The sequence below is a fragment of the Erinaceus europaeus genome, chromosome 20 (assembly GCF_950295315.1).
Source record: "Erinaceus europaeus chromosome 20, mEriEur2.1, whole genome shotgun sequence".
In the NCBI taxonomy this organism is placed as follows: Eukaryota; Metazoa; Chordata; class Mammalia; order Eulipotyphla; family Erinaceidae; genus Erinaceus; species Erinaceus europaeus.
The window spans coordinates 30,565,719-30,590,543 of NC_080181.1; the positions used below are offsets into that span (position 1 = coordinate 30,565,719).

The 24,825-nt window shown below is 40.1% G+C and overlaps 1 protein-coding gene across 3 annotated transcripts in view; it reads left to right on the top strand.

Moving 5' to 3' along the window:
* The window catches only part of NTM (neurotrimin), a 1,300,688-nt gene that overhangs the window by 577,056 nt on the left and 698,807 nt on the right, over positions 1 to 24,825 (top strand). The gene's annotated exons all lie outside the window — the stretch shown is intronic.

Here is a 24,825-nt window from a genome sequence, read left to right on the forward strand (position 1 = left end):
AAGGGAAGGACTTCACATCAGTACTTCAGGATGGTTGCTGTAGATGTGGAAGGCGATCCCTGGTGACACACAGGGATACCTGAAGAAAAAAAAAATTAGAGGTGACATTCAGATAAAGTAGGGTGGACTTAAAACATATTATTAGTGATTTAACATGTTTACAAAATCATAAGATTTCCCCCGACTGCAGCAAGGAAGCTTTACAAACAGTGAGGCAGGTCTGTAGGTATCTTTCTCTTCTCTCTATTGAATAAAATGGAAAAAAAAAAAAAAGACGAAGAAGAAAAAATGGCTGCCAGGAGCAGTGGATTTTTAGTGCTGACCCCAATCCCCAGCAATAATAACCCTGGAAACAAACAACAACAAAAACAAAAACATAAGACTACAGGACTACAATTTCACATGCATCTGTTTGTGTATGTGTAAGTTACTGAACCCGCCAGCAAAGCCCTGTGTTATTTTTAATGTTTTTTATTCTCTTTATTGGGTAGAGACAGCTAGGAATTACTGAGATGAAGGGGGAAACAGAGAGAGAGTGTGATAGAGAGACACCTGCAGACCTGCTTCACCGCCAACCTAAACCGGGTCCTTGTACATTGTAACATATGTGCTCAACCAGGTACACCACTGCCTGGCCCCAAGCCCTGTGTTATTTCTCAAAAATTCTTTCACTTTTACTATATATATATTCCATATATGAGCAAACCCATCCAGTAATTGTCATTTATCTCTTTACTTATTTCACTTAGCACATTCATCTCTAGTCCCAACCGTTCTGTTTCAAAAAGATATAATCTCATATTTGTTTAAATTCAAAATGGAATTCCATTGAATATATATATCCATATATATACATGTATATATATGGATATATATACATATATATATATGGATATATATATATATATATATATATATATATATATCATAGTTTCTTTATCCAGTTATTTGTCCTTGGATGGATAGGTTGGTTAATAACTTAATAGGGAGAAATTTTTTAAGGAAATCTCCCTCCGCCCAAATTGTCAGTAGTTTTAAAAATCTGCTTACACCTGCATAAAACGTATGACCTATGAGACACAAAATAACCCCTGGTACTTCTGAGAAAACTTTGACTTGCCCTATTTACATATTTGCCTCTGATAGGTTGCATCAAATTTCTGAATGATTATCAGTTAAGTGGTAGGGAATCTATATTGGCAATAATGAGAATCATCACCAAAACTATACCCTTCTTGGGGCACCAGAGGTGTTCCCTGCTTGTAATGAAACACATCATGGAAATTTTACTTATTTGTGGTATTAGCTTAGTGTACTCTATGCATTTCCCGCACTAATCAGATTATTGTTATCATGACAGCAGATTAATTTATCCATTCATTGGCAACTGTATCTTATGAACCAAATGTTATTTCATCACCCCCAAACCAAATTTACTGAGAGCAATCAGGCAGTGGAACACTTGGAAGAGTGTACGTGCCACAATACACAAGGACCTGTGTTCAAGCCTCTGGTCCCTACCTGCCAGGAGGAAGTTTCATGAATGGTGAAGCAGTGCTGCAGGTCTCTCTCTCTCTCTCTCTCTCTCTCTCTCTCTCTATCTATCTATCTATCTATCTCTCTTTTCCCTCTCAGTTTCATTCTGTCTCTAACCAAAAAATGAACAAATAAAATGATTTAGTTAAAATAAAAAAGGTTTCTTCATAAGCTAGGGATTACTGAGCTAGGGAGGTAGGCTTGTCTGCATATATTGATAAAGATTGCCAACACTCATAAGCTGAAGCATCACAAACAATGGGCCAGCACTCTGAAGAGTAGAGAGACTTTATCAGAATCTGAAATGCTCAGTCTTTGAGTGTCACTTAAACTATAAGATACATAAGCCCTAATTTAAATAGTGTTTAGGATCATCCTCCAGGCAAATTTTATAATTGAGGAAGCTAGGTAGCTTTGCTGTAAATAGCTCACACAAAGAGTACCACTGAATTTCACCAATAAGATGAAAAAAAGACTATGCTAATTAATAGGCTCACTGAGTTCTATACAATAGTCTTTTATTCTTCTTAGTCCTTGGGTTGCAACATGACTTCTATGATGCTATTGGCAATATATGATGGTGGTTAGGGATGGATCCTCTGGAATCATAGAGACCTAGATTCATAGGTCATCTTTTCCACTTAGTTGTATGATCCTAGGGTGTGTTTCTTAAACTCTCTTAACCTTTGTTCTCCTTTCTCAGAGTGTCTCCTTCTTGGACCTCATAGACTACTTCATAGGCTACAGAGGTGAAGTGTTTAGCTTGATATCAAGCCCAGAGTAAGCATTAAATAAATGTTAGCCAATGTGATTATTATTATTATTATTATTATTATTATTATTATCTGTCATTGAACACCTAATGAAACATTGAATGAAGCACAACAGGGTCATCTTGGAGCTAATAGACCTCCCAGAAGTCTTATTCGCACAGCCTTTTCTTCTCTCTCCACCTGATCCCACCGTCATAAATCACCAGCAAAGTGGAAACACGTGGTCCCTATTCTCTGCTCACCACTTGGGCGTTACTCCAATTATTTTTCTATTTTCCCCGGGCTTTCCTTTTTTTTTTTTTCCTTTCTTTCTTCTTTCTGTTTTGCTGCTCAGCGGAAAACCTCATGAATGTGCAGTTTGCTTCCTCTTTCAGATCAATTAGCAAGGCTGCTTTGAATATGCACACCTGGCTTGCCTCCTTCCTGCTCCACCCACTTGCTGCTCTCCCCCATCCCCACCTCCCAACTGGCTCACCCCCACATTGTGAGTCCAGACCAGACTGAGAGTCCACACAATTGTGTGCTCCCCACGCAGGTACATCCTCCTGTGAAAATAGGGCCTGAAAACTTTGGGGGAGAGATTTCCAGTGGTCACAGAGTACTCATTTCTTTCTTTCTTTCTTTTTAAATTTTTATTTATAAAAAGAAAACATTGCGGGACCAGGTGGTGGCACACCTGGTTGAGCGCGTATGTTACAGTGCTCAAGGACCCAGGTTTGAGCTCCCGTCCCCACCTGTAGAGGGAAAGCTTTACAAGTGGTGAAGCAGGGCTTCAGGTATCTCTCTGTCTCTCTCCCTCTCTATCACCCCCTACCCTCTCTATTTCTGGCTGTCTCTATCCAATAAATAAGATAATTTAAAAAACTCTTTAAAAAAGGAAACATTGACTAAACCATAGGATAAGAGGAATACAACTCCACACAATTCGCACCACCAGAACTCTGTATCCTATCCCCTCCCCTGTTAGCTTTCTTATTCTTTAACCCTCTGGGAGTATGGACCCAAGGTCATTGTGGGATGCAGAAGGTTGAGTACCCGTTTCTACACCTACCCAGCACCTTCTCGAAGCAAGTCTGATAGGTCTTAGATCCTGGAAGGCAGTCCTAAACTTGATCTCTGTCTTAATCAGTGTAGTGAGAAGGAAAGGTGAACAACCCAATAAAACTCTGGTAGCATACGAGATTTTGATAGCAGTTTTGGTCTGGGATGATAATCCCAGAATTTCATAATCTTATAACTCATCGTCAAAGCATTCAGAGACAATAATAATAATAACAATAATAAGCCCAATAACAGAATGGGAAAGTGCTAAAACTGTTCTAAGTAGGTGCCCCTTGTATTGCATTTCACTTCACTCCCCTGTAACACTCCTAATCACACAGTGCTACAGCATTTGCCCTTTGTTCTGCCTCACTGAACAACACCCCAACCCTGCTCCCCCATCCTATCTAGAATCTTGAACATTAATCTTAACTCCTTGCTCTTCTTTTATTCCTTGGAGAGGGAAAGGGAAGAGGGGGGTGGAGGGAGGGGAGGGGGGAGAAATCACCACATCATTGAAGTGTCCTTCAGTGCCATGGGGGCCGGGATTGAACCCAAATCCTGCACATGACAAAGCAACACACTGTGCAAGTGAGACCCTTCACTTCTTTGTTTTCCTTTAGCCATCAGAGCCAGACAGGCGCCTAACAATGACAATGTCTTTTTTTTTTATGCTACCTACCCCCGCCCAACGATTCTTTTTTTTTTTTTAAGTTTTTTAATCTTTATTTATTTATTGGATAGAGATAGCCAGAAATCTAGAGGAAAAGGGAGAGATCTAAAGGAAAGAGACAGAGAGACACCTGCAGCACTGCTTCACCACTTGCAAAGCTTTCCTCCTGCAGGTGGGGACTGGGAGCTTGACCCTGGGTCCTTACGCACTATAACGTGTGCACTCAACCAGGTTCGCCACCACCGGGCCCCTGAATGGGTCTTTCTTTTCTTTTCTTTTTTTTATTATCTTTTATTTAAGAAAGGAGACTAAGAAATATATTAGACAATGGATAGTTATTGTTATCATCACATTATTTGATAATTGGGTTAACTTTGAAAAGTCCCTTTGTTAGGGTTTGCTGTATAATATCCAGTATCTTGTATATAGCTGTGCCACCTGTTGCTTCTGATCTACTTGGTCTAGGCTTTTGAGAGAGTCCACATATCAAAAACATAGCCTATATATTAAAAAGACTCAGTCTGTGTTTTAAAAACTTCGAGACATACAATCAATTTCCCCCCCTCTCATATTAATTAACTAGTGATTTATATGACTGCACTTTAATAGAAGTGTACATAAACACCATTCCATTTTTGGGATCACCAAAAGACTGTGTCCCATCTCACCCACCCACCTACCCACCTCTGCAGGCCCAGGAAGCCTCATGTCTACCCTCCCCCTCACCACAGGGTTTTTACTTTGTTGTCTTTTAAAAACCTACCCACTCCCTCACCTCTCCTTGACTCCTCTGCGTCTTCCCTACCAAAATATCACAGGTGATGGTCCTCTTTCATTTCTTGCTGTTTTTCTTACTGTGCTCCCCTTTCCCCCCCCTATTCTACAAGGAGAGATCTATTAAAATGCAATTTTCTCCTGAGAGGTGGCTCCTCTATAGAGCAGGAACCTTTATACCAAAGCCCTGGGTTCCATCCCCATTCTAGTATCCATAACCTGACGCTGTTAACTGGCTACGGAAGAAGGGCAAATGCTAGAAGAAGAAGAAGAGGTCTCTCTCTACGTATGTCTCCCTCTCCTGAAACAAGTAAATAAATCTTTAACAAATGCTAACTTAAGCAGTTGGGGAAGGGGGTGGTGATTCATCAGCAGAGCACAGGGCTTTGCATATTATGAGACCCTGGATTCCATCCTTTACAGCACACAAGGCAGAAAGAAAGTAAATCTTTTTTTATTTTCCCATCCGGGTTATGGTTGGGATTGGTGCATGCACAACGCCACAGATCTCAATAGTCTTTTTTTTTTCCTTTTCCTTTTTTTTTTCTTTTCCATTTTTATGATAAAGGACAAGGGACAGGAACAAAGAGAAACAAGATAAGGAGAAAGAGGCAGAGAGAAGAGACACCTGTAGCACTACTCCACTGCACATGAATGCCTCTCCTTGCAGGTGGGGAACCTGGGACCTGGAACTGAGGTCTTAACATGGCAATATGTGTGGGAGCGATAGAGAGATGGGGAAAGAAAGAACGAGTTAAAGAGACCACACCACCAAAGTGTCCTTCAGTGCAGTGGGTCTGGGCTCAAACCTGGGTCTCACCCATGGCAATTCAGCACACTATTCAAGTGAGCTGTTTTTCCAACTCCCAAAATGCATCTTTCAAAACTCCAAGTGTGACTCTCTGGTTAAAAAATATTCTGTGGCTCTCCATCACGCTCAAGATGGAGTCAAGCAAAGACTATTTTTGGAGGCAGAGATATCTCTTAAGCTTCATGACTCTCTTCTGCAATCTTTGTCACTCTCCCATGCCCCTCTGAAATCTATCTTTCATGGATGAACCCCAAATGAGCTGGAGATAGGAATGAGAATGTGGGGGGGGAGGTTGTTGCAAACTATGTGAACTAAGGGCTCTAGGGAGTCCCCTTGGGAACTGCACTGATTGTGCTATAGACAATTGTCTATAAAGAATCAAGGAGAAAGGGCTGGGTGGTAGTGCACTGGTTTAAGCACAGATAGTACAAAGCGCAAGGACCCACTCAGGGATCCCTGTGTGAGCCCCAGCTCCCCATCTGCAGGGAGGTCACTTCACAAGTGGTGAAGCAGGTCTGCTGGTGTCTGTCTCTCTCTCTTTCCCTCTCTCTCCCCTCCTAGCTCCCTCCCCTCTCAACTTTTCTCTGCCCTATCAAAACAAAGGAAGGAAGGAAGGAAGGAAGGAAGGAAGGAAGGAAGGAAGGAAGGAAAAAAGGAAGGAAGGAAGGAAGGAAGGAAGGAAAGAAGGAAGGAAGGAAGGAAAAAAGGAAGACAGGAAGGAAGGAAGGAAGGAAGGAAAGAAGAAAGGAAGGAAAGAAGGAAGGAAGGAAGGAAGGAAAGAAGGACGGAAAAAAGCAAGACAGGAAGGAAGGAAAGAAGGAAGGAAGGAAGGAAGGAAGGAAGGAAGGAAGGAAGGAAGGAAAAAAGAGGTGGGGGGAATGGCTTCAATAACCCTTGAAGCAATTAAAAACTAATCTGAGAGCTGGGCAGTAGCACAGCGGGTTAAGCGCAGCACATGGCTGTAAAGTGCAAGGACTGGCACAGGGATCCCCCCACCTGCAGGGGTGTCACTTCACAAGCCCTGAAGCAGGTCCACAGGTGTTTGTCTTTCTCTCCCCCTCTGTCTTCCTCTCGTCTCTCGATTTCCCTGTCTTATCCAACAACAGCAATGATAAATGACAAGGGCAACAAAAAGGGGGAAAAATGGCTTTAGGGAGGCAGTGGATTCATATTGCAGGCACAGAGCCCCAGCAATAACCGTGGAGGCAAAAAAAATAATAATCAAGGACACCTTGTCAGGTTTCAGGTGAAAGGAGCCTTTATTGAAGCAAATCAGGGATAGGAAAGAAAGATAAACTCACGGACATGGTTAGGCCTCCCAGCCTGAGTGATCCTGACATTTCCCAGTCCATCTGGCTCTCAGATTGGTCTGGAGTTGGGTTCACAAAGAAAAAGGTGAGGTAAACTCATCTTCTGGGCCCTCATCGTCTTCCCCAATTCATAATAGTTGTTTCCTGCTCTTTGTTCTATATCTCTGGGCAATGTTCCACCTCTAGGCATTGTTCTCTGCTGTGAACATCCACAGCTCAGGGCCTTTTCTGAAAGGGAGATATCTGTGTTAATTCCATCATGTCCAGACACTTGGTTCCTCTGCTGTGTGTTAAATGTATTGGGGGAGGTTGGTGGGAGAGGTATGGGCCGGCTATGAATTCCTGGCTATGTATACCTTCCAAGACTCTTGAGGACTGTTCATGTGTGGCATGCAGGGATCCCTATCCCTAGGCAGCCCCTAACAATTTAGTCACTTTCCCCAGTGTGTCCCTCTCCCCACCTGTATCTCACCTCAGTCCCTTCCCTGACAGGATTCAGTATCTCATTCCTCTGAACTTGACAGTCAGCACAAGGGCCTAAATGGGGATATTTTCTAGAGGCAGGTTGAGTAATCACTGACTGGGCTGACCCTGATAGAAATGCTTAAGAAGCTTTGCAGGGGGATTAAGCAGATGCCTTTAATCTTGCTTCCTTTCTGTTGGCCCTTCGCTAGGTGGAAGCAGATTCCAGCATGTAGGCAGGGCTGGGCCCTGGCATCTCTAGGAATTTCAGGTTGTAGGGGGTTGGCTGTATAAGAAAGGGTCGGAACGGGGGAGTCAGTGAGATTGAGTGAAGAGGCAAGTGTTCCCTCTTTTATTATTTTAGGAATCCAACTGGATCTGCTTCTCTTTTTTTTCTTCTCCTCTGTTTACAATTCAGAAAGCTTCCCTGTTTCTAAATGGAAAGCTGTCTCATTTGTAGCTGGAAAAATCCTACATTTGTAGATTATATAACCTCCAAGCTTAAACCCACCAACACAGAGGCAGAAGAGGATTTATTTTGGATCACATCTATTGAGTTCCTGGAAGAAAACATCGAAGTCTCAGTTACTCACAGGGCTTGGATGTGCTGATGCAGTCAGCTGTGCTTTTTACAGAGGTCCTGTGGTTTGGCCAGAGGGGACAGTGTCTAATCTTCACTCCTTCCCAAACCCAAATATGAAACAATCGCCACCAAGTTTACCTAGTATGGCCATTTATTTTCTCCTAAAAAGAGAGTTGATGTCTTGACAAAAGGTAGGGTATCATTTGTTTGTTTATTGCTACTAGGGTTATCACTGGAGCTCTGTGCCAGCACTGTGAATCTACTAATCCTGGTGCCTATTTTCCCCCCTTTCTATTTTATTTCACAGAACAAAGAGAAAATGGAAGAATAGGGGGTGGTAGAAAGGAAGAGAGAAAGAGAGGCACTTGCAGGCCTATTTCACTGGTCATGAAGCAGGCCCCCTGCAGGAGAGGAGTTAGAGCTCAAACCCAGGTCCTTGGGCCTGGTAATATGTGTGCACTCAACTATGTACATCACCACCCAACCCCTGTATTATTCCTTTTTTTTTTTTTCTGAGATCCCATTTTTTTCTGGAGGATCAAAATGGATGAAATACAAAAGCTGGAACATTAATAAAACATCTGATACCCTCTTTTAGAAAAAAGAAGAAATAAAAAGCTGGGGCTGGGGAGACAGCATAATGGTTATGCAAAAAGCCTTTAAAGCCTTAGGCTCTGAGGTCCCAGGTTCAATCTCCATCACTGCCATAAGCCAGATCTGAGCAGTGTTCTAGTAAAAAAAAAAAAAAAAAGGGAGGAGGAGAGAAAGAAATACAAAAGCTAGCAATTTCTGGCTAGGGTACCATATTCATTGAACAATAAGCTTGGGATGGATTTCCAAATATATTTAGTCAAGCTGCCAAAATAACTCTATTAGTGCACTGCTTTGCCATGTGCATGACCAGGTTCAAACCTGGCCTCCACCACTGAAGGAAGCTTTGGTGCTGTAGTCTCTTTCTCTTCTGCCTTTCTGTCTCAATTTAAATAAGAATAATAATAAAGATTATTTAGTTAGCCTCATTATTGAAAGGCAAATAAACTGAATTTTAGAGAGACTTGCACCCAAAACATATAATCCCACGTTCACTGAAATGGATTAGAGAGACACTACTTGGTTTACTGTTTCTCAGACCGTACGCGCACACGCCGTGCATGCGTGTGTGTGTGTGTGTGTGTGTGTGCGCGTGTGCGTGTGTGTCTGCGAGTGCGTACATGCGCACACTTGTGGGGTAAAGGTTAAGAGTTTTTTTGGCTGGGAGGATTTTATAGTAAATACAGTTAAGTGTGTAAATACACACTTTATAATAAATACAGTTTATAGTAAATACAGTTAAGTGTGTAAATTTTCTAGTATTTTAGGAGAGTATTTCTAGTATTTTTAGGCATCCTTAAGCTGGGCCTTGTTCTTCAAGCCACATGCTCTTAACCCGCTGAGCTACCGCCTGACTCCCCAATCCAAGTTCTAGTTTGTATTTCCCCTTCTGTTCTTATTTCTTTTTTTTTTTTCCCTCCAGGGTTATTGCTGGGCTCGGTGCCTGCACCATGAATCCACCGCTCCTGGAGGCCATTCCCCCCCCCCTTTTTTTTTTGTTGCCCTAGTTGTTGCAGCCTCATTGTGGTTATTATTGCCATTGTTGACGTTGCTTTGTTGTTGGATAGGATAGAGAGAAATGGAGAGAGGAGGGGAAGATAGACACCTGCAGACCTGCTTCACCGCTTGACCGGTCCCTGCGCTTTGCGCCAAGTGCGCTTAACCCACTGTGCCACCGCCTGACCCCCTTCTGTTCTTATTTCTTAACTTCTGCCCATGAGTGAGATCATCCCATAATTCTCCTTCTCTTTCTGGTTTACCTCACTTAACCTGATTCTTTCAAGCTCCCTCCAAGATGAGGTAAAGAAAGTGACCTCATTATTCTTGACAGCTCAGTACTATTCCACTATGTATATGTACCATAGCTTTCTTTGTCACTCATCTGTTGTTGGACACCTAGATTGCTTCCAGGTTTTGGCTATTACAAATTGTGTTGCTATAATATAGGTATACACAGATATTTTTTGGACGGATGTGTTTGATTACTTATAATATATTCCCAGGAGAGAAATGACAGGGTCATAGTGTTGGTCCATTCTGAGACTTCTCCAGATAGCTTTCCCTAGCGGGTGGACTAATTTACATTCCCACCAGCAGTGCAGATGGGGTCCCTTACCCCCACAGAATTTAAACCAGGGATTTTGGAGCCTCAGGCATGAGAGTCTGTTTGCATAACCATGATGCTATCTACCCTCAGTGCAAGTTTAAGGATTTTATAAGCCTGTTTTTAAGGAGTCTCAGCAGAGCAAAACTGGATCATGCACAACTTGAGGCTCCTTTGACCTTAAAGGTTTAGACTTGAGTTTCTAGTTCAAGGGCCCATACTCAGCAGAGGCTAAAACGTATGAGATGCTCAGTGAACATAATCAATGTTAAATCTGCGCCATGTAGTAGTCTCTTAACACTCTTAAGTGGCTTTGTGAGTGTGCAGGAACTTGAAACATTTTACTCAGCCTTCCTTGGGAATTTTAACTCTTCCCTCTATCCCTTCTTCCTTTTTTTCTTAATTTCTTTCCTTTATTTCTTCTTTCCTTCCTTTCTCCTTCACTCTCTCTCTCTCTTTCTTCTTTCCTTCTTTTTTTTTTAACCAAAGCACTGCTCAACTCTGATTTATAGTGGTCCAAATAATACACAGGCTTCAGGTGGTTGTGTGAGAATTTTGAAACCTAGTTGTACATGAGGACACATCCTCTAATTTCGGCTCAGTGGCTCTTTTTCCAGTTCTCATTTCTGTACATTAAGGTGAATCTCTCCCTGAATCACTCAGTCTTTCTTCGCATTCATGTCCAGGCTGTTCTGAGTACCAGCTACCCCTGTGTGTGTTTCCCTGAAAGACTCCAGTGTGTCATCATGCTTGTATATTAATAATGTAGCTGATTCATTACTACTGCACCTCCAGCAACATGACCTCTGGGTATATATATGGTGTTCAAGAATTTTTTGTCACCTAGAACAGATGTGCTGAAAAAAATTAAAATTGGGGGGCAGGGCGGTAGCACAACGGGTTAAATGCACATGGCGCAAAGCACAAGGACCAGCATAAGGATCCCAGTTCAAGCCCCCAGTTCCCCACCTGCAGGGGGTTCGCTTTACAGGCAGTGAAGCAGGTCTGCAGGTCTCCCCCTCTCTGTCTTCCCCTCCTCTCTCTATTTCTTTCTGTCCTATCCAACAACAATGACAGCAAGAACAATAATAACCACAACAATTATGATAAACAACAAGAACAACAAAAGAGAAAAAATAAAAATTAAAAAATAATAATAAAAATAAAAATAAAATAAAAATTGGGAATTGGGGAAAGTAGAGAATATAATGACTAGTATAGATTTTCTTAAAAAACAAATGCTTCGGGAGTCCAGCGGTAGCACAGAGGGTTAAGCACATGAGGCGCAAAGTGCAAGGAATGGCATAAGGATTCCGGTTCAAGCCCCTGCAGGGGAGTCGCTTCACAGGATGCAGTGAAGCAGGTCTGCAGGTGTCTGTCTTTCTCTCCCCTCTCTGTCTTCCCCTTCTCTTTCCATTTCTCTCTGTCCTATCTAACAACGACGACATCAATAGCAACAATAATAAATACAACAATAAAACAACAAGGGCAACAAAAGGGAATAAATAAATAAATAAATGTTTTTTAAAAATGCTTTACCTTACAACTGCTTCTCTCAGTCTTTTAGTAGCAATAGGTCACTGGCCTCAGCTTGACCTGAAACTAGCCTCTCTCACAGGGCATCTTAATAACAACTCTCCCAGCAAGTCTGTGACTGTTCTGTTATCTCTGCACAGATAACACAGAGAGATAGGGTGCTGGCATGAGTACTCCATGGATTCTTAGCCTTTTCTGTACAATGTGTATTTTATTTTCTTTTTTTAAACTTTCTTTTTAAATTGCCACCGGGGTTATTGCTGGGGCTTGGTGCCTGGACAACAAATCTACCACTTCTGGCATTCATTTTCTTTCCCTCGTTGCTTTCTTCCTTCCTCCCTCCTTCTCTTACTTTATTTTTTAATTCCTTTCTTTCTTTTCCTCTTTCTCTCCTTTTTCTATTTTTCCTCTAGGGTTATCACTGGGGCTCGGTGCCTGCTTTATGAATCCACTGCTCCTGGAGGCCATTTTTCCCATTTTGTTGCCCTTGTTATTGCACTTGTTGTAGTTGTTATTATTGTCATGGCTGTTGTTACTGTTGGATAGGACAGAGAGAAATCAAGAGAGGAGGGGAAAACAAAGGGAGAGAAAGAAAGACACTTGAGGACCTGCTTCACTGCTTGCAAAGCAACTCCCCTGAAGGTGGGAAGCTGAAGGTTCAAACTGGGATCCTTATACAGGCCCTTCCGCTTCACTCATGAAGCTTTCCCTCTACAGGTGTGGAATGGGGCCTTGAATCCAGGTAACATGAGCACTTTACCGAGTTTGCACATACCTGGCCTCTTCATTTGATTTTTTCAAAGGTTGTCCCAGAAGAGGTTACTGAGCTTCCATGTTCAACATCTGCTCTACCACTTCCTCTTCCTTCCACCCTCTGGCCTTTCTTTCTTTTTTATTTATTTATCTTCCAAGGGCTGGGTGCCAGCTCTACGAATCCACTGCTCCAGGTGGCCATTTTTTCCTTCCATTTTATTTGACAGGACAGAGAGAGGAAGGGTAGATAGAGAGGGAGAGAGAAAGATAGACACCTGCAGACCTGCTTCAACACTTGTGAAGCGTCCCGAATACAGTTGGAGAGCTGGGTGCTTGAACTCAGATGCTTGCGCTTTGTACTAAATGCACTTAACTGAGCACACCACAGCCCAGCCCCCTGGCTTTGCTTTTCTAATTTAAGGTTGAGCACACACACCATTTCCATTGTCAGTAACCACCAGCTTCTTCGTGCATTGACTTAAGACTCACCACTGACTCTTTATGTTTATACTGTTTATACTGAATGGCTTCTGGATCTGTTCCTAGCCTCATAGGAGCTGAGAAGTAGATGGGCTGCTGCCAGATCCCATGACTGGGTTTGAATTGCACCACTTACTGTCTTCGCAAATAAGAGCCAATCCTCTTGACTGTGCCTCCTTCCAAACAGATTTTTCATCACCAACAACACTGAAAATGAGAGACCAGGGAACTGGAGGGTTTGCAGTGAGCCCTCTGCACTTTCACACATTAGCAGCTGCTTGTCTTACACCTGATTGTCACCAATGGAAGGAGTCTGAGAGGGACAATCTCCTGAAATCTCTCACCTTGCCTTGGGACCCATCTGCTGCTCCAAGGCATCCTTGACAATCACTTCCTGGGAATTCATTTCGCATGTCTTTCTTCTATCTCATCTGCATCTTTGCAAAGGGATTCCTGCAATCCCAGGCTTGTCCAGTGGCAACCTACACACCTTCCTACTGACTTTCATACTTCGCAATATATTTAAAGAGTCACAAAGTTCTCTACCTGCTGACAAAGACTGCAATCTTTGCAATCACTAGGTGCGAGCATGTCTTTCCTAGAGAAGAATCCATATCTCTCTTGCTCTCAAGTCGTGCATTTGCATATTGATAGAATCCGGGGAGTTGTATGACTGGATTAGGGTATTAGAAACTACTCAGCTTATTCAGTGCACAAATTGCCTCTCTTGGCAATTTGTGGGGAAGGTGATTATTTAATATCTACTGAAGTAGAAAGCCTCAGTTTCCAAAGACAAGCCACACCATGATTTGCCCATTAGAGAGGTCATTTAATTCTTTCATTTTTTCCTTTATTTTATCATCCAACCTAGAGTTGTGAATCCCTTCTGTGGAGGGCATTGTCAGTAACTGGAGGGAAATAATAAGAGCGTTGAAGTCTGTTACTATACTGTTTGCCTATACGTACCAATTGCATCTCTGTCTATCTATCATCTAAGGAATTATAAGGGCCTACCTCAGTCCCCTATAAGCTATACCTTTGCTCTCCTCACGTGATCTATTGATATTATACAGAACAGATATGCTGGAAACATTTGCACTAGGTGTTCTTCATGAGTTTTGGGTCATAAAGACTCAAGATCATAGCACTGTCAAGTCCCAAGATACTGAAACTAAGTCTAATTGCCAAGACTCCTCACCACCACCACCCCCTTTTGTTTTTGTAATAGATACAGACTCTTGATATTTGGAAAGTTTAGGTTTCTTGCTGACATTCACAAATCTAGTTATTGGGAAGTTGAAATTGGATACTCCTTGTCTTAATTGTCTGCAAGTTGCTCTCTCTATTGTATACTTTCATGGCAAAGCCCATAAATCCCATGTAAAGATTATTGTAAGAAGCCATCTAGTCTAGAGTTTCTCAACTTTGCCTGCTTATACTGAGTCATTTGGAGGAGCATATAAAACCCACAAACACTAGCTTCCACCACCAGAAATTGTAATTTACTAATTTTAGGGACAGGAACAGACATATATTTATGGTGAAAAGATATTCTAGATGATGTTTTAAATATTTTATTTGTTTGTTTATATTGGATAAATAAATAGAGCTGTAGAGATGGCTAGAGAGAGACCTGCTGTATTGCTTCACTACTCATGAAGTCCTCCCCTGTATGTAGGGACTGAGGGCTCAAACTCAGATCCTTGTGCATTGTAACATATATAGTAGGTGCACCACCACCCAACCTTCCTAAAAGATGACTCTTAGGTATTGTCTTTAGGGAAAAGATAAATAGTCCACTAATCATGAACCTAAAGGCTGGAGTAGTGCAAATGGAGAGTTGGGGGGGGGGGGCTCTCTGTTCTGTAGATAGCGAGTAGGCATATTTTAGTTATATTCCAAAGGGCCTGTGGCTATACTAGTATTTTGCCCCCTGAGCCTGAAATCTGATTTGCAGGTGGATCCTAGTTATTGTCTGGGGAGATTATGTCATGGCTGGAAGAAAGACCAGAAAGCTGGATCTGGATCCCAAATATGGGGAGGAGGATGGAATTAAGTACTAAGAAAAAAAAAAAGATAAATAGTCCAAATTCACACACATTCTGAAGCCATCTCATTCATTCATTCATTCATTCATTGATCCATGCCATTCCCCATAGTCCTAAATACCCATTTGGCAAGTGTGAGAGACACAGAATAATATCTAGAGCAAACCAGATCCTGTATCAAGAAGTTTCTCCTAGGTTCCTAGCACACCTTGGGCATTGTCCAAATCCCTTAGCAGGTACTAAGCATCAGTAACAAGAAGGATTAACCAACAGACCCAAGAAGACTTGCAGAAAGTCTTGTTTCCAAGCTGGCTTCACATTGGAGGCCCCAAGAGTCCTGCCCCAGTCTGCTGGGACTACATCCATGTTCAAGGCTATGTCAGGATGCATCAGGAGCTTGTTTCCCTTTCTTTACTTTTAATTATAAATTTCCTGCTTAGCTCTGCCCTCCCAGGAGAGCAGCAGCCTCCTGTTAATGGGATTATGTGGTGAGGCTGCCACTGCCATGCAGGCTTGCTGCTCCTCCTGTCTCCAAATTTCACCCAGATAATTGATTTGGGTTTGTTCCCTGACACTTGCCTCTGCAGCGCAGGGTGTTATTAGAGCCTTTGTTCCTTTTTTTTTTTTTTTGAGTGACAAAGCCTTTACAAGCCAGCCAAGCAAAAGCAATTGTTGCATCTCTCACTTTTCTTATTAACTAACAGAGAATTTCAGGCAGCTTGAAACCCGCTGAGAGAAATAATAACATAAGCTTCTGCTTGGGAGCAAAGTAGGTCCTTTCAACCACAACAGCCTGCTGAGATTAACAAGGGCCCCTCCTCTCACTTGTCCTCTGGACCCCTGCTGCTTGTCTTCTGTCCTTCATCCCCTCTGTCTTTCCTCCATTACAGCTTCTGCTTCTGGACATTTTATCACTGTCCAGAGCAAATTCCAAGGACCTAGCACCTCCTGTCCCTTGGAGCTGGAATTACCATCCCAGTGGTTGCCCTTGTTGATGTTGAGGAGATTCTGTGCCCACTTTTAAATAGTTTTCATTTAACATAATTATTTTTGCAATGTGTTATACATACAAATAGTGACAGAGAGGCCATAGCCATTGGTACATTTACCACTCAGATAGACAAAGATCATCAAGTTAAGTCTTCTAGACCCCTTCCCTGGCCCATTTAGCTTCTCTCCCTCCTCCTAGAGTTCATTATTATTCCAATAGTTAGAGCTCTGCCATACTCAGGCAGTCATTTATAGCTCCGAAACACATGCTCTTGTCACTAAACAATGTAAAATGCTGTTGACATGTTTTTAAACTTGAACAAATGTTATCATGTCATGTGTGACATTTTTCTGCATAATATGCAAGCTAAAGCCTCTTAATTTTTATCAGAGTACCTGGATTACCATGACATTAAAAATACATGGACTAGGGGGCCCGGGCGGTAGTGCAGTGGGTTAAGTGCATGTGGCTCCAAGCACAAGGACCAGCATAAGGATACCGGTTCAAGTCCCTGGCTCCCCACCTGCAGCGGGGTCACTTCATAAGTGGTGAATCAGGTCTGCAGGTGTCTATCTTTCTCTCCCTCTCTGTCTTTCCCTCTGCTCTCGATTTCTTTCTGTCCTATCCAACAATGAAGACAGCAATAACAACAATAACAGTAACAACAACAACTATAAACAACAAGGGCAAGAAAAGGAAAATAGCCTCCAGGAGCAGTGGATTCATGGTGCAAGCACCAAGCACCAGCAATAACCCTGGAAGCAAAATAATAATAATAACAAAAATCTTTTTTTAAAAGCATGGAATACTATGCTTTATCAAGTAATAAAGCACTATTATACTATTACTGATTGGTTGGTTGGTTGGTGGTTGGTTGGTTGGTTGGTTGGTTGGTGGTTGGAGTTTTTCAGTTGCTTCCACATGTTCTGCTGTGACTGATGTTGCTGCCTTCATATCTAGCATCATATCTACTGGTGTATGTACCAGAAAGACAAACCTAGATCAGGAATTATCGGGATGCTGAACATCATCAATTCAATTTTAGTGTCTTCAAAGGGATTTTATCCTGAAAGAAAGATGATGTAATGTATTGACTCAGGTCAGCAATCCACCCCTCTGTCCACATAGAGCTTCACACAGCCCTCTCAAAATGACTGGTGATGGGAAGGAATAGAATTGTTAAAAAAAAAATTGTTTTATGTGCACCAAAGTGTAAAATGTACAATAATAAAACAGAATGGTGCTAAATGAATTTTGGCTTAAAAATAAAAAACAACAAATTACCAGCCTGTCAAATGCTATTAACTCTCAAATCAGTTGAAAGAATAAGAATGTGTGTGTGGAGGAAGCTTTTCTTCTTTTGTAAAGCAAATATCAGCCACTCATAATAGCTGGTTTCAGTGTCTTGGATGAGTAACTGATAAAGAGAAGGGAAGTAAGAAAGTCTCCAATGAGTCATTTTTCATGGTGTTGGTATAATGTGTTACTTTTGTGAGAAGTTCAGATACATTCCTATGTGTGACTGCACGTTCATTGCATATCCACAAACTCAATAATGGCTTCTTTCACAAGATCAAGAATGTGGCAAAAGGAATTATGAAAACTAAAGTGGAAGTAGATGTGATTTTCTTTTAATTCTTTGCTTTTCATTATTTAACTCAAGATTTATCTATTTCATAATAAAGAGACACAGAGAGAGACAGAAGCAGAGAGCAGAACACACATCTGCTCTGTCATATGGTGAATTCAGCCGAGGATTGAACCTAGGGCTTCTGGGCCCTCAGGGATGCAAGTCTAGTGCACTTCTGATATGTGTCTACCTTGTCTCTGTTTTCAACATTTGGGTACTGATTTGCTTCTCAAAATAATAACAATAATGATCATGATAATGGCAGGGTAGAACCTGAAAGATGGTTCATGCCTCTACCAGAGAAAATTCTCATGCTATGGCCTCTCTTTTTTCTCTCTGAATAAAAATCAGTTTAGAAGTAGTAAAATCACAGGTGTGTGAAGTCTTTAAAATACTTTTTTAAAATGGCAAGCTTAAAAAGAATATCATTATACAAAAAAGCATCTTGTCTAAATTAAAAGGGTAAATTAAAAGAATGTACCCATTTGGACAGAGAGCAATGACCTTTTCACTTGTGTTAATGTTGAAAGGCAGAAGGCAAGTGAGTTGGACCCTTAATACAGTATGGAATTCTGCTTTAGTAGAGTTGACTCAAAGTCCGTGTTTAGGAATGGGGAAGAGCAGTAGCTTGTGGAAGGTAAAATGCACTAATGGTAATGTTCACAGGATTCATGGGGATTCCTTATTGAATCTTAAAGGGCTATTGTCTACTCCAATGTTGGATAAAACAGCTAGGACCACTAAAGGCAGTGCAAAGTTCCAAAAGAGTCTTACTTTGTAGTCATTTACAACTTCTTTGAATTCATCCAATATCTCTTGCTTTTGTCTTTCAGAGGAAGATTAAATAGGAAAAGCATTAGTTGGGTATGAAATTAGAAGTGGGTAAAACTATATTATAAACAGATTTAGCTCATCTGGCCCCCAGGAGACACTCAGTACAGCTTGGCTGAGTGAAAGAATTGGCTATGAACCACCTGGATGACCTGTGATGAGTGTTCTAGTTAATTTTACCTGGATTTTGTTCTCTGTTAAATATAGATAATACATCTCGCTTGACTTTAATTTAATCTTATAGAGTCCTTTAACAGGTCTTAGGAACCTTGGACTAAAAATATAAGTGGAAACAGATATCATTATTAACTGAATGGTTATTATTGATTACTATTTTTTATTAGAAAGAGCATTTCTTATGTATCTATAAGATTTCCATATTAACTTCAAATTGGCCTGATGCTCACTGTTTAAAGTAGGAAGGAAGAAAGATAGAATGAAAAAAAAAAGGAAGGGAAGAAAAGAAAAGAAAAAGAAGTGACTTGGAACTGGAGGAGTACTGGCAATTATGTTGTTACATGATTTCAGCCTAAAAGAAAATGGGTTTTATAGGCTAACTCCAATTATACAAGGTTATTTCTTTGGACTGTGTTTATTTTCAAAGGGTCTGAATCCCAAAGTGAAAGCTGAAGGGGGAAAGTGAGAATGGGTAGAAGACTTTGCAGTTTCTCCTTGTTCTTCATGCAGTGTAAGGCTGTGTGTATGATTACAATGTTAGTTGCATTTAAGTGCTTTGTTTCCCCTTGGGTTACAAACATCAAAGGCAGGAGGAGAGATCAGGGAATAAAGACAATTGAAAAGAATTCTCAAAAGGCATGTGGAGCACATCAACTGGGGAGTGAGTTATAAATAAATCCTAGAGAGACATTTCATTTCCTTACCTCATAAGCTAGCACCGCTGAACAGAAGAATTTACCGGGCATAACTTTATTTACCAAGAGCAGCACGTTAAAAAACAAACAAACAAAACCCTTCTTGGTATTGGGGGAAGTAATTAAGACTATTTTGTACTAATTATCCCTGACATTTGTCCAGCATATTGCAATCCATCATTACTTATAAGTTTTTAGTAATTCTGCTCCACAAATATTTGTTGGGATTCTGAATTATTTGGGAATGTAGACTCAATATAAGTTCCAAACCCAAACTTCAAGATAGTGATAATGTAGAATAGACACATAAGATAAATAACTTGAAGACAAGGTGGTGAATTTTGTGACCTTTTGTGACCGTGGTTGTGTAAACCAGCAGGAGAACCCTCAAGAGCAAGCAGTTAATTGTCTGGACTCACATTTAAATCAACCCAGAATGTGGATTTGTGGGAAGTGTTCATTCACTCATTCAAATGTCATTTAATTTTTTGTGCTCTTACTTGGTGACATCTATTACAAAGAGTGATGAGAATGGTACACAATTACTAACTGAAACCAATCAAGTAATAAATGGAACTTGTTGAAAGTTGTGATTTCCCTAAGGGAGGCCTTCCTTCATCTGATCATGAGACAAGGAAAAGAAAAGTAAAGCATTCCAGATAGAAGAAAGGGTCATTTGTCAAGTTCGAAGTTCAACTACAGAAGGAACACAAATTACAAAAGCAGGAGGAAGTTCAGTGTGTAGCTCACAGAGGGATATGGTATGTACATTACTTTGTGAAGGCTACTATACTAAATACAATAAATTGGTGACAGGAAACAACAAAAACCAAAAATGAATTATCTCACAATTCTCAGCTTCAACATGGGAAATACAAGCCAGAATAAGGAGGCAAGAAAGAAATAAAAGACACCCAAATCAGATATAAGATAAGAAAATTTGGTTTGTGGATGCTATTATCTTATATATATAAATTCTAAAAACTTCACCAAAACATGTTTGAACTTCTGTGAAGTTGCAGGATACAAAATTAATATGCAGTGGCTGAGTGGTAGCATACCCAGTAGAATGTAATTGTTACTATGCTCAAGAATCTGTGCTTAAGTCCCTGGACAGGGGAAGCTTCAAGAGTGAAAAACATAAGGGGGGGGGGGGGGGGAAAGGCCACCAGAATCAGTTCATGCTGTAGCTACCAAATCCCAGTAATAACTCTGGACAATAAAAAGGAGAAAAAAGAAAAAGAAAAAAACAGGAAGAAAAAAATGTTTCTATACAATAACAACACAATATATGAAGAAGAAATAAATGAAAATATCACTCACAATAACATCTATCTATCTATCTATCTATATATATATATATATTAAAATGTCAACATTTTAGTAAAATAAATTGATGACAGAAATAAAAACGTAATTCAAATTCATGATTGAAAAAGTTACTATTGTATAAATACTCATACTTCCCAAAGCCATCTATAGATTCAGTGAATCCCTAACAAACTTCTAAAGGCGCTGTTTACAGAGCTAGAAAAAAAATCCTAAAAATTTGCGTGGAATCCTAACAGTTAATACACGTTGAGAAAGAGGAAGAAAACTGGAAGCTTCACACATACTGATTTAAAATTATATTAACAAATAAATACTAATTTTCAGAAGTATGGGGCTATTTTGTACAAGTTCAAGCTACTTCTGCTACTGGCTATAATTACTCAGGGGCACTTATCTTGGTCCTAACTAAGACTCTATTTTAAGCCAGTATAGTACCTGAACTGTAGCTTGGTCTTCTAAGGGTTGCCAAATGGCCTTCTGCAATAACCATCAGGAAACCTTGGGAAAATAGAGATTTTATTAGTTATAAGACCTAGAAATTACACAGCATATTTAGACCATGATGAGGTCATAGGGAGGCAGGGAAGGAGGAGAGGGGTAGACTTGCTTTCATTAGGTTTGAAGGTTTGAAGGTAGAGGTTCTGGGGGTCTCAGAGGCTCAGGTTTTTTTAATCTTTTCCAAAGTTTTTATTAATAGTTTTATTAATAGTTTTTATTATTAGTGAATTAGAGTGGTTTACACAGTTATAATATTTCAGGGGTATATTTTCACATCCATATATATGTGTGTCACAGACTGACTCCTTACTGCTGAATTCCTCAAGTTCAGGAATTAAAAGTATGGGCAAAACACAAAAATGAAGAAGGAACAAAAGAGGAACTATCAGTTAGCTCCAACTGCTATGAATCTAAATCATAAAAGATCTGTAAAACAAAAGAACCTCAGCGGATAGAGATAGCCTGGATCCTGTTTGATTGTGTAGCTGTCCCTGGCTTGTTTGAGTTGTCTTGGCTTCAAAGCTAAAGGCAGACACTAACATTACAAGATGAAAAGTAACCCGTCAGGATTTACACAAGAGGCACTGTCATGAAGATAGACACATGTATACACAATAGTACAGAACCTGGAGCCCAGAATAAACTTTTGTATATATTGATATTATCACTTGACAAGATAAGTCAATAATACTCAATGAAGAAATGGTGGTTGGTGGTCTCCTTAATAAATGGAGATGGAAAACTACATTCAAAAAAAAAAAAAGAATTAGAGCTTTGTCTTTTAACTCTTATAAAAAATGGCTAACAATGGGGCTGGGTTATGCAAAAATAACTTCCGTGCCTGAAGCACCAAAAGACCCAAGTTCAATCCCAAGCACCACCATAAGCCAGAGCTGATTAAGTAAAGCTGATATAGAAAGATGAATAGTGTAGTGTGCACTAAAACGTGGAAATTAAAACCATAGAACTCCTACTAAGAAAACATAAGCAGAATAGTTCTTGGTGACATTATATTGGGCATTTTAGATATGACGACAAAAGGTAAACAATAAAAAAAAATGTTGAAGGGAAAAGAGGCTGAGGAGGTTCTCTCTTATTGTGGTTGTTTTGTCATATTCATACTCAACAAAGAATTGGGGAGGAAAGTATGGTTTCTTGTACTTTTTAAGCTTTTATTGGGAAAAGTGAGAGCAGATATATAAGATGATGCATGAGCAGAAAGAGGGCAATATGGTGGTGGAGTTAGTTTTTTTTTTTTTTTTTGCTCTCCTAAGGCCCTGCCTTCACTTCCTTTTTAAGCCATGCCCATGCCTATTACAACTTCCAAGTGTCCTTCCTGTTCTCCCTTTCCTCTTTGGTAAGGGAAACAAGCCCTGGTTTCCTTGGGTTTTCTCAAATTTTCTCTTCCTTTTCAGTAAAGGGGCAAAACAAATTGTTTCTGGCTACAAAAGTTCAGGACCTGTGGAACTCTCTAGTCCTTGCCTTCCTCTAACAATGGTATATGGAATTCTAGCAACCAGGACTGAAATCACTGAAATTAGAGTGGAAATAAACAACATAAAAAATAAGAGAACCATACAAAGATCAATGAAGCCAAATGTTGGTTCTTTGAAAAATTAAATAAAATTGACAAACCCTCAGCCAGACTCACTAAAAGTGGGGGGGGAGAGAAGAATCAAAATCATGTGAAGCTTCTATGAAGAACTATACACCACCAACCTAGAGAATCTGGAAGAAATGAAAGAATTCCTAGAAACATATACCCTTCCAAAACTGAACCTGGAAGAACTACAGAACCTAAATGGACCAATCACAGACAAAGAAATCAAAACAGTTATTAAGAATCTTCCCAACAACAAACATCTAGGACCAGATGGCTTTACAAATAAATTCAAAACCTTCAGGAAAAAGTTAATACCTATACTTTTAAAGCTCTTCCAAATGATCAAAGAAACAGGAACACCCCCTTCCACCTTCTATGAAACCAACATCACCCTGATACCAAAAGCACATAGGGACACAACAGAAAAGGAAAACTACAGACCAGTATCTCTGAAGAAAATAGATGCTAAAATACTGAACAAGATCCTAGCCAACCAGGTACAGCAGTATATCAAAAATATTGTTCATCACGACCAAGTGGGATTTATCCCAAGAATGCAAAGCTAGGTCAATATACGTGAGTCAATCAGTGTCATTCACCACATCAATAAAAGCAAAACCAAAAACCACATGATTATCTCAATAGATGTAGAGAAAGCCTTTGATAAAATCCAACATCCATTCAAGCTCAAAACCCTATAAAAATGGGAATAGATGGAAAATTCCTCAAGATAGTGGAGTCCATATACAGCAAACCCACAGCCAACATCGTACTCAACAGACAGAAGCTGAAAGCATTTCTCCTCAGATCGGGCACTAGATAGGGCCATTACTTTTCAACATAGTATTGGAAGTTCTCACCACAGCAATCAGAGGAGAAAGGAACCAAAGGAATTCAGATTGGAAGGGAAGAAGTCTCACTATTTGCAGATGATATGGTAGTATACATAGAGAAACCTAAAGAATCCAGTAGAAAGCTACTGGAAATCATTAGGCAATATAGCAAGGTGTCAGGCTACAAAATCAATGTATGAAAATCAGTAGCATTTATTTATGCAAACACTAAGTCCAAAGAAGAGGATATCCAGAAATCAGTCCCATTTACTGTCAGCAAAATCAATAAAATATCTAGCTAGTGGGAGTTGTATTGTTATGTGGAAACCTGAGAAATGCATGTACAAACTATTAAAAAAAAAAAATCTAGCAAAACAAAACTGACCAAAGAAGTGAAAGACTTGTATACTGAAAATGATGAGTCACTATGCAAAGAAATAGAAAATGATACGGGAGTCGGGCAGTAGCACAGTGGGTTAAGCGCAGATGGCACAAAGCACAAGGACCTGCATAAGGATCCCGGTTCCAGCCCGCCGCTCCCCACCTGCAGGGGAGTCTCTTCACAAGCAGTGAAGCAGGTATGCAGGTGTCTAAAAAAAAAAGAAATAGAAAATGATACAAAGAAATGTAAAGATATCCCATGCTCATGGATCAGAAGAATTAATATCCTCAAAATAAATATTCTACCCAAAGCCATATACAAATTCAATGTGATACCCATCAAAGTCCCACCAAGTTTTTTTTATAGAATAGAACAAAAATTAAAATAATTTATCTGGAACCAGAAAATAATTGTATATGGAATTCTATTAAATTTCAATGTTTCTGCATGCCAAAAGGAAGAACTAATAAAATGAGATGGTAAACATAAGGAACAAAAGAAAATATTTACAAATTATGTGTGTATAAAGTTTTATACTCAGAATTTATAAAGAGCTCGTACAATTCAATAGCACAAAAACAATATGATTATAAAATGGCCTGAATAATAGGAAATATTTTTTAAAGACATAAAAATGGGGAGGTCACATGTGAGAATGTACTAAACATCAGGCAGCATGAAGGAAATTTATATTAAAATCCAATAAATGTTATCCCACATCTGTGAAAGTGACTATTATTAAAAAAAGATAAAGGATGGGTGAGGAGACAGCACAATGTTTCTGCAAAAGACTTTCATGCCCAAAGCTAAGAGGTCCCAGGTTCAATTCTTGGCATCACTATACGCAAGAATTGAGCAGTTCTCTTGTCTTCCTCATTA